The sequence below is a fragment of the Paroedura picta genome, chromosome 16 (assembly GCF_049243985.1).
Source record: "Paroedura picta isolate Pp20150507F chromosome 16, Ppicta_v3.0, whole genome shotgun sequence".
Lineage (NCBI taxonomy): Eukaryota > Metazoa > Chordata > Lepidosauria > Squamata > Gekkonidae > Paroedura > Paroedura picta.
Window position 1 is genome coordinate 30,003,173 of NC_135384.1, and position 10,592 is coordinate 30,013,764.

The window sequence follows — 10,592 nt, forward strand, 5'->3', positions numbered from 1 at the left end:
CAGGGGGGGATCACCTCACCCAGAGGTTTGGGGGCAAAACTCTTTCTAGCATAACATCCCCCCACACACACACACAAACATTGCCCTCGACATCTCTTCTAGGTGACCTAGGCTGCTTTGCACCCGGCTTCCGGTAGGTTCTGTGAGTCCTGGCAAGTGAGGGGGAGGACCCTGGGAACCTCAGCTGTGGCGGAGGCTGGAAGGAGCACGTTGAGTCCCCAGAAGCCCCCGTGGCCCAGATCCGTGTGCCTCCAGCTGACATTGCTGTTCCCTCCCTCTCGTTTTAAGGCAAAGAACATTTTCCTTGTTTGTGCTTCTCGTATCCTGGGTTTGAACGGACATCAACACGGTCCCTTTTGGGGGGGGGGGAACTTGCCAGGTGTCGGGGGGTGGGGGGGGGTATGTGGTTTTTCCGCTGGGGAAAGGGAGGGGTTCCTTCTTCTGCTCACTTGTATTTTAAGACTGCCAGGTGGAAACGCACAACTTCCAGCAGGAAGAGTTTTATTCTGCCACCCAGTTGAAGCCTCTCTCGCCTTTCTCCTTGGGGGTGGGGGGAGCAATCCAGCGTGAACGTTTTCCTTTTTTTATGGGGCAGAAAGGGCTAACTTGAGACAAGCACATTTGGTCCCCTGCATGGGAAACCCCAATATCCGTCTTTGGCTGAAAGTCCAAACCAGTCAACCCCTCCCAGGCCGTCGTGGGAACGCACAAAGCCGCCTTCTGCTGAGTCAGGGGGCTGGTCAAGCGAGGCCACCCCATCTCCTCTCCCTGGCGGGGGGAGGGGGGCTCTCTGGGGTCTCGGGCAGAGGTCTTTTCATGGCTCGATCCTTGGCCTGGAGGGACTGACCCCGGGACCTTCTGCACCCCAAGCAGATCCTCCGCGGGGGGCCAAATCTCTTTCTGGAGATGGATTTGCTCAGCAAAGGGGGCAGAGGGCAGAAGCAGCAGCCTGGCTACACACACGGCCTCCTCCCCGGCCTGCCCTGCAGATCCCTCCGCCCAGCAGTGAATCCTGAGGCTGCCAGGACCAGCCCCTGTTTCCAGGCTGCCCGGTGTGGGGAACGGCACAGAGAGGGGCCAGATCCCAGGAGCTAGGCGGGGTCAGTCCTTGGAAGGGGGGCTCTGCAGAGGAAGGTGATGGCCGACCCCCTCCGCTTAGCACTTCCCTCGAGAGCCCCTGGCTGGGGTCACAGCGTCGGCCACAACTTGACCGCATCTTACATGCGCCATCTGTGCCCAGAATGTGCAGCTGACCTAGGGTGTGTTGCGCAGTGCCAGGGTGGCTGGGGTTCACGACCCCCACGCCCAACAGGGGCTGCCGTTCGAGAAGACGCCAGGCTCGCGGCCCTCGCTGGGCTTGCTGCCTGGGGGTTTCTTGGGGGCTTCTGACCGTGTGCCCGAGGCAGCCTCCAAAGGCGCCACTTTAGGGCACAAAGTGAGGGTCTCGCGGAAGTCGCCCCCCACTGTCTGGGTTGCTGCCACCTGCCCCAGAGGTCAAAGCCGCCTGAGGGACCTCGTGGCACCCGGGGGCCAAATTGCCCCGAGAGGCTTTCAACGCAGACTTCAAAAAGCATCCTGTGAAACCTGCAGTGAGGCCAAGGTGGGATGAGGGCCCCCGAGAGCCCCGCGACCCCCTCCAGTTCAGGGGGCCCGGAGGCCCAGCGGTTGCAGCTTCTGGGCAGGATTTGGAGAAATGAACCGGGGGAAGGGACGGGCTTACTCCTGTCTCCTTGGAGGGGGAGGACTGGGCAGTGGGCTGCAGTTCCCAGTCTACCCAGCACCTGCACTGGTGCCCCCGGGATTTCTAGCCCCGACCGTTGCTTCAGAATCATGAGCATTTCCTCGCGAGGAAGCGCCACGTGCCCAAAATGGGCTGTCCGCTCCCGTTTCGCTTCCCGTTGACCTTCGGAGCGGCACGTCCATCCCGAGAAAAGGGGCAGGGCGAGGCCTTGGGGTGGTGCCCCCTCTTCCCCCCCGCGTTCTTCTTTTTTTGTAAAAAACAGTTTTAATATGGTACCGGCCAGATTGCTCCGTCTGTTTGCAAAGCTGTACGATGTTTTCATGTGCTGTAATATATTCTGACGTTCATATACTGTTCTTGGTTTAAAACATTTGTATCAATTATACAGTTTGTAAATGGTAATAAATGCAACCACTTTGTCCTTCATCTCTGCTGGGTTGGCGTTTTCAGTCCTGGCTTTCCCCCGGAAACACCCAGCTATGGTCCCAGGGCCCCCCACCCCCACCCCCCTCCTTGCACAAAACGCAGGATTCAGGCTGGTTTGGCTTTTGGATTATGAGCCTACTTGGTGCTGGGGTTAAGAGCAGCAGCCTCTAATCTGGTGGGCCGGGTTTGATTCCCCACTCCTCCTCCTCCTCCTCCTCCTCCCCATGCAGCCAGCTGGGCCAGACACAGTTCTCTTAGGGCTGTTCTTTCAGAGCAGTTCTGTCCGAGCTCTCTCAGCCCCACCTCCCCCACAGGGTGTCTGTTGTGGGGAGAAGAAGGGAAAGGGGCTTGGAAGCCGCTTGGAGGCCCCTCTGGGTGTTTGGAGCTGGACGGGGTTGGCGCTTTCAGTTCTCCCGGCTGCAGTTTCCTGCAGAGCTGCCGTTTACGCAGGTTTCCCACAGCCGCAACTCAGAGAGGCCCGGCCAGTTTGGTCTCCTCCCGGCCGACTGAGAGGGCTGGGCCAGCTCCCCGCCACAAACCCTGAAAATTGTGCATCAAGCAAAACTCAGTTTGGCAGCCAATTATGCCCACAAACATTTTTTTCTCCCTTTAACCTAATTAATTCTGGTTTTGTGGGCCGCGGGAAGAGGAAGCCTCACCCTAGCTGCCAGCCCATTTTCTCGGTTGGGCTCTCATCCGGCATGGCTCGCTCTCAAGCCGATCCGCCCGGCCCTGAAGGCCCGCAGGTCGAAGTGGCCAAGTGCACAGATGGCTGATCTTTAGAGGGCCCTTATTGCGTGCTCTGCTTCCACTTCCTAGCCGGACTAGTCGGGTCTGGTCAGAACACAGAAGCGCCTCAAGATCGGCCACGGTCAGTCCTCGGGTGGGAGACTGTCAAAAAGGCCGGGGGAGGCTCTGCAGAGGAAGGCTACAGGAACCACCTCTTCTTCCAACCACGTCTGCTTTTCTTTTAATTGCACACCCCTAAAGAGAAGGGGCTTGAGCTGCACCCACAGGGCCACCCTCTTGCCCGGAAAGCTCCATGGGGTGAGTCCCTAGAAGCTGGCAACAGAATAGGACTCCCAGTGACCAGGCCTGGCCACACGGGGGCGATGCAGTCCACCTTTTGCAGCTGGGTTTGGGTAAACTTCACTTGCAGGAGGGATTCTGGTGGGCAGCCCTGTCCAGGAGGGGCCCTTAAAGGAGCAGAATGACGACACGCAGAACAATGAAATCCCCTGGACTCAACAGGGATACTGGTTTCTTAACAATCCCTCAGAAAGGCCCACGGCTCTCTGTGTTTTGAGCAATAATAGATTGTCATGTAACCATGACTGGAATAACGCAGTCCACTTTGGAATGGTATATTGAGATGTTTTCCTTTGGGCCCCAACCCAAGCAGAGGAGATGGCCAGCTGCTCTCCTTCAGAGAAGAGGGTGCCCCAGATGCTTCCAAGCTGAAAGGCAGGGAGGGGGCAGGAGGGTCACTCATGTCATGTCAGCCACTGACTGTGGATGTGCTCAATTTTTGAGTCTAGGGGCACCAACCAAATTTTATTCCAGACATACGCTTAGGTGTACTTTTGGGGAATCTGAGTCTGCATTCCCTCCCCCTTCTGCCCTGGTGCGACCTCAGTGCCAAGACACCACCCCAGAGCCCTCCCCAACAATGCCCCAGCGGAGGCGTTCACGGAGAAAGGGCTGCATGATGGGCATCGATGTTAAGCCCGGGGGTTTCTTGGGAAGACCCTGCTGCCCATCTCTATGGCGGGTGGCCAGGTCCCCTCCGGCCCCCACTGGCAGGGGATGGGGGGCAGGGGTGCCAGCCCAGGTGGGTGCCTGTGGAGGATGGGCCACACGGCATCCATTTTCTGCAGGGGGCCTGAGCTCTGCATCTGGGGATGAGGGGGGGCTGCCATCCCCACCTCTAGCTTGGGCACTTTTGATTGGAAACAGCCCACTCTCCAGCAGGGCTTTAAGACTAAAAGTGTTTGTTCTCTCTCTCTCTCTCTCTCTCTCACACACACACACACACACACACACACACACACACGCACGCAGAGGAGAACTCCTCCAGCCAGCCGAGCATCCTGTGCCCAGTCATGCCTGTGAGCTGGAATGCAAACTGGCCCTTCCGGCCCCACCTGGGCTGGGGTGCTGGTCGGATGCTGAGGCCTGCTGAATTCCTCAAGTGCCAACGCAGCAGCTGCCTGGGTGGCTTTCCCTTGTGTTGCTGCCGCCTCCTCCTCCTCCTCCTCCGTAGGCCTGCAAACACGCTTCCCTCTTGTGCGCCTCTTGGGAGCCCTGGCCTGCCTGCTACAGACCCAGGTCCTCCGTGAGCCCCTTTGCCAGGACGAGGGCGTTGTCATTGGAGTGCGGAACCTGCTCTCTGTGCCTGGGACAAGTGAAATAATTCAAGGAGAACATGTCTCTGAGCATGAGCAGAGTGTCCCATGCCTCTCCTCAGAGTTACAACCCTGCAGAGCCAGCGTGGCGTTGTGTTTCAGAGCAGCAGGCTCCAATCTGAAGAACCAGGTTTGATTCACCGCTCCTCCACAAGCAGCCAGCTGGGTGACCTTGAACTAGTCACAGTTATCAGAGCAGTTCTCTCAGAGCTTTCTCAGTCTCTCAGAGCTCTCAGAGCTTTCTCAGTCTCACCCGGCTCACGGGGCGTCTGTCGTAGGAAGAGGATAAGAACCAGCTGTGAGAGACACCAGGCTCCCTGTTGGTGACATTGTCTCCTGCCGAGGACGGATGCCAGCCCCAGACATTCTGCAGGTGTCCGGGGGGGCTGCTTTCCCCAGGGCTGCTCCAAGGCTGACGGGACTGCCGGTGGGTTTCAGGCCTATTTATCTATGAACTGATTCACCACCATTTGTCTCCTGCCTTCCTTCCCCGTCAGGACCACTGGCTTGTTCCTGCGAAGGTTGCCTGTTTCTCCTCATTGTACGGGAGGCCGGGACCCCACACAGGTGGGCCGGGAGCATCCAGCGCCCCTCCCCAGTCCCCACAACAGCTGTGCTGCGTCTCCATCAGGACCAGGCGGCCCCCAGATTTAGCAGGCTCAAGGATTTTTATCCCTCCAGCTTAGCCCCCGGTTCTGCTCAATAAGGCTGGCCGATCTGTTTACGTAACATTTCATCCGACCCCAAACCTCTGGGAGGCAAAGAGGGCACCAACATGCCGAGGAAGCCCAGAGCTGAAGGGGGCCCCAAAGTCATCTAGCCCAACCCCCTAAACAACACAGGGAATTTTTTTTTAATTAGATTTTTTCTAAACTCTTCCCCCTCCCCCCCCCCGCCCCTCCGGCAAGCTGGCTCAGGGCCTTTTACAACAGTGAATTGCACAGTGAACTCCCCCTCCTGCCCCAGCCCAGAGGAAAGCAAAAAGCCTCCTGGAGGGGCCAAGGCAGACTAGGCACCGTGCTTGAGGAGCACGTCTACACAGGTCCCTCTGGGCCAAGGGCTGGCTGGGTTTTGGGTACCTGGAGCCCTGGGACATTTCGGGGCAGGCAGTGATGGAGGGCACAGAGCCTCTGTCTGCCAGAAGAGGCAAGAGCTGCAGGATGCAGGATTCGAAAGGAGACTCTGCAGGGGGCATCGGAGGAGATGTGGAGCAGAGGGACATTTCCCGTGTCTTGATTGGGTCCTTCAGAGACTTCCTGCTCCTTTGAAGTTTTTTATACCTTGCTGTTCACACCCTGAAAGAGTCCCAAAGTGGCTTACAAACACCCTTCCTCTCCCCACAACAGACACCCTGGGAGGTAGGTGGGCCTGAGAGAGCTCTGAGAGAACTGGGACTGGCCCAAGGTCACGCGGCAGGCTGCACGTGGAGGAGAAGCGGGGAATCCAACCTGGCTTTCCAGATTAGAAGCCCCCAGTCTTAACCACCGCACTGTGCTGAGCATTCTCCCACCCAAAAGGAGATTCAGCAACAACTGGCACAGGACGGTTCGGACAACAGCAGCTGTGGGGGGGGGGCACTCAGGCATCCCCACTGACCTTTGCACAACTTGCGCAGTTTGGGGGGGGGTGTCCACGGCTCCCCCTCCTTCCTCTGCTTCCCACCCCAAGCAGGATAAGGACGGACAGGGGGGCTGAAAGCGCATTCGGGTTGTGCACCAAATGTAAGCAGGCCAGCTGCCTTCGCTTCCCTTCCCTTAGCCAGGGCTCTAAACCAGATTAAGAACTGCCACTGGGATTGGGAAAGGGGGGGGGGCTAATCCTGTTGTGTTGGAATATTTGGGGTCATATTCCCTTAATTAGTAGCATGCTGGAGGCTAATTATGCATGTCGTGTGGACGACACAGTTGCTGAGGTTTCGTTCTCTTTACCGAATATGCACTTCATCACACAGGTATGATTTTCTCTTCTTCCTCCCCTTTTGGCCGTTTCCATGGCGTCCTTTGCACCGCCTGACGGAATCCAGGACATGCCTCCGGCCTCCGTCGGAGTGCGCAGTGAAGATGCGCATGTCTCTGCCTCCCCGCTGAAGAAGGCCCTTGCACCAAACCATGTCCGATCGAGGCTGTTGGGTCTTTGTTTATTGTTGCACTGATTTGACATGCGAGGCTGAGCCCTTGAGGGTTTTTCACCGATAATCAAAGCTACAGGTATTCTCATATAATATTCCTTATCATTCCACGTAAAACACTTTAAACATTTGGCTCTAATATTTATTTAACCCCTTTGGCTCCTTGACTAAGTGAGGGATGAAGCCGTGAAAGGGCAGGGGAGGGAAAACCTCCAGCCGAAGAAGCTAGCTGGAAATCTGCCTTCAGCCCCACACGCCTCCTTTCCCCAAGGGTGGTGAGAGGCCGACGGGAACGAACCAGGGGCTCTTCAAACCCTTCAAACGCTCTCTGCCGTCCGAGGGGGTCAGTGGTCAGTTGGAGGGATCCAGCACTGCCGAAGGCATGCGAAGGGTCACAGGGTGCTCTCCAGGGGATGCTGCGGGGAACGGCGGGGGGGGGAGAGAAGTGGCAGCGCTGAGAGGCAGACTGGGATGGGGGCTCAGTCCAGAGAGCTGCTTTCAGCACGGTCCAGTGAGCAGGGACCAGCTCCCGCCTGCGTCTCCCCTCTATCCCTGCCCGTTCTGGCTCAGAGGGCAAGGAAAAGAAGTGTGGGCTTCGGCTGGACTCCCCTGACCCACGGATGGGAGCCCAGGCCTTGAACGCGTTAGAAGAAGGGATGTGGCAAAGGCTCCCAGCCTCAGACTTCAGAGGGGGCTCTCAGAGAGTCCTGGAGACAGACCAGTTCCCCTGGAGAAAATGGCCCCTTGGGTGGGGAGGGGGCCCTAGAGCAGTACCTCTTCCTGGAGTCTGCCCCCGTCTGCAAACCCTGCTCATCTCAGGCTCCATCCCCCAAATCTCCAGAAAAATCCCATCCTGGAGCTGGCACCGCTAAGAGTTTGAACCACCTCGCCGGCCGCCTAAAGTGACCCTCCCTGCGTTTCCGGCCCCCTCTTTCCCCCCCCCCCCAGGCCATTCCAAAGGGGCAGCTCGGCACGCTGCTTGCCCCCGGCCCCCAGGCTTGCTCATGGGGAGGAGGATAATTGGCGGGTGCCAGATCACAGCCCTGTCATTTGGGAGGTGTGGGGAAGGCAGCCGAGGCCTGTCACTTCCTGGGGCCACCCCAGAGTCGGATCCACCCGCCCCACATCCTGCCTTCCTGTCCTGCCGGCTCCTCGGATGGGAGGCAGGGCCGGGCATCTCCTCCCACTCCGTCTGCTCTTGTCTCTCCCCTCCGGGCGGAGATCCCGCCGCTCGGCTTCCGCTCAGAGATCACAGCCCCTCGGAGGGCACAAAGGGCCCCGGCTTCTCGCACCGGAGTGCTGAGGTTTCTCGGAGGACTGTGAAATGCCTCCCCCACCCCACCCTCTGCCCCATCCAAACACACTCCAGTGCTGCTGGAAACAAAGCAAATTCCTCTTCTGCAAACCACAACAAGAACAAGCCTTTAATAATAGCACACAAAAGTACCATCTAAGGAGGGAAAGTGCAAAGGGATCCCCTGCTCTACAGAGAAAAGAAAGGCAGAGATCCGGCTTTAGGGGGGGACAAAATACATTCACGATCTCTCATGGCAAGATATAAAAACTTTGCAAGGGGTTCAATTATATCAGGGTTCTGGGAGGTCAAAAGAAACTGAGTCTTACGTTCATTCGAATGCAGTCCTCTTTTACACAGCAGCGAGTTAAGAAATTTAGCTCGGATCGAGGAATAAAATGGACAATGGGGAAAAAAACATGTGTAATTGATTCTATACAGCATTGTCCACAGCGGCACAACCAACAAGTGCATACCCTCTGACATGAGGAGCCGGCTTGGTGTTATGGCCTCTAATCTGGAGCACCAGGTTTGATTCCCCGCTCCTCCTCTCCATGATGCCAACTGGGAGAGCTGGGGCGAGTCCCAGTTCTCTCAGAGCTCTCTCAGCTGCACTGACCTCACAGGGTGTCTGTTGTGGGGAGAGGGACTCACTCCTTCAGGTAGCGAAAAGCGAGGTACACCAAACCAGTTCTTCTTCTAAACTTTCTTTCCCAGGGCCTTTTTAAAAGCACCTTCCTGATCTGCTTGACCCGGTTTCCTCACTGCCACCCACCATCTCCCCCTGGCCCTGGCCCCACTTTAGACAGGGCAAAGGACGTTCCTTGGACTCCACCCCTTGCTGTGGGAAGTGAATCTGGCAGGACAGAGGGAAGCTGCCAGGAAGACGGGAGAGAAATCCCCCTGGTACCAGGGTTGCCAGCTTTGGGTTGGGAGACACCTGGAGACTTTTGGGGTGCAGCTGGGAGTAGATTTGGGGTAGGGAGGGGCCTCAAAGGAGTATAATGGTCTGGACCCCCCCCCTCCAAAGCAGGAGAACTGATCTCTCTCATTTGGAGAGAAGATGGAATTACCTCCAATTATAGGAAGTTTCCCCCCTACCTTTACTCCTGAGAAACTACAACCAGCTCATATCCACATTGAATCAGGGCAAGAGGCTTCCCGGGGGGGGGACAAGATTTCCCCCCCCCAGGAAGTTCAGCCCCTCAGCCCCATCTGCAGCTCATGGAGAGATGCTACTCTAAGGGCTGCAGCCAGAACCTTGTAAGGCCCCTTGTAAGGCTGCCTGGTCGCTTTGACCCCCATGGATGACCCCCCCCCTGCAGCAGCTGTGAAGGGCAGCCCCAGCCCCCCCCCCCACTGGTTCAGCCGTGACCCTGGCAGGGGGACAGATGGAGCAGAGAGCTTTCTTGCTGCCTCCTGACAGATTGGCTCTCCAGGCGACGTGGCCAGACAGGCAGGCAGCTGGGAAGGCGGGAGTGAGGGTGGTGGTGGTGGGGGGGGGGCTCTTGGGTCTGATTGCAGGTCGAAGCCCCCCTGCCGCAAGTGACACTCCCAATTAGACCCCACGGAGTCTGAGCTGGGCGGCCTCCATCCAAACCTCCAAGGAACGGCTCAATCCTGGGTTTTATTCTTTTTTTAAAAGAGTACATTTCAAAATAGGTGCAGGCATGGCTCAATCTGGTTCTTTCAAGGTCCATGCGCACACCTTCTGGGTCCGAGCTTGGCGTGCACACAAAAGCCTCTACCTTGAATGAAACCTGGCTGGCCTGGAAGGCACCTCTGGGCTTAAACATCGCTCAGCCACTTCGGACCAACAAGGCCTCCGACCCAAATAACTCTGGGTCTGATTCGTTAGTCTAAGCAGACTCTAGATCAAATCAAGCCGGAACTTGGTTAACACGACCAAGCCGGGACTATCGTACTATGGCAGCATTACGAGAAGACGAGCATCACCGGAAACGACAATAATGCTAGGAAAATTAGAAGGCAGCAGGAAAGGAGGGAGACCCAACCTGGGATGATGGGTTGACTCGAGACATTGGGCCAGACCTGAGCAGGACTGTCCAGGTGAGGACATTTTAGAGGCTGTCCATAAGAGGCTGCCATAAGAGACTGTCCATTAGAGGCTGCCCATAAGTCAGAAATGACATGACAGCTTTTATCCCCCCCCCCCCCAGGCACCTGGGGCGTGGCTCATGTTTCCTCAAGGCAGCCATTCATCAGATCCTGTTCATCAAAGGAATTAACTGTACCCTCCATGACATTTCAGGGCACAGGAGGTAACAAGGGGGTGACAGAAAGACAAGAGCTGCCCACCCACTGAGGAGGGAAAGCCTCTGAGGCAGGGGCCCTGCTGGGATGCCAACCTCCAGGTGGGGAGCAAATGTGCAGAGAAGCTGACAGACACCCCAGATTCAGCACAAAAAGCCCAAACATGGACTGGTTAAAAGGCACGTTTTCACAGCTTCCCTCAGTGGCTCAGCTACAGTGTAAAAGTATCAGGACTGCCAGCCAAAAATGGTTGAATCAGCTCATGCAAACCCTCGTATGTGCTTGTTCCACTCACTAAAGACAATGGCCAGTTTTGCATCCATC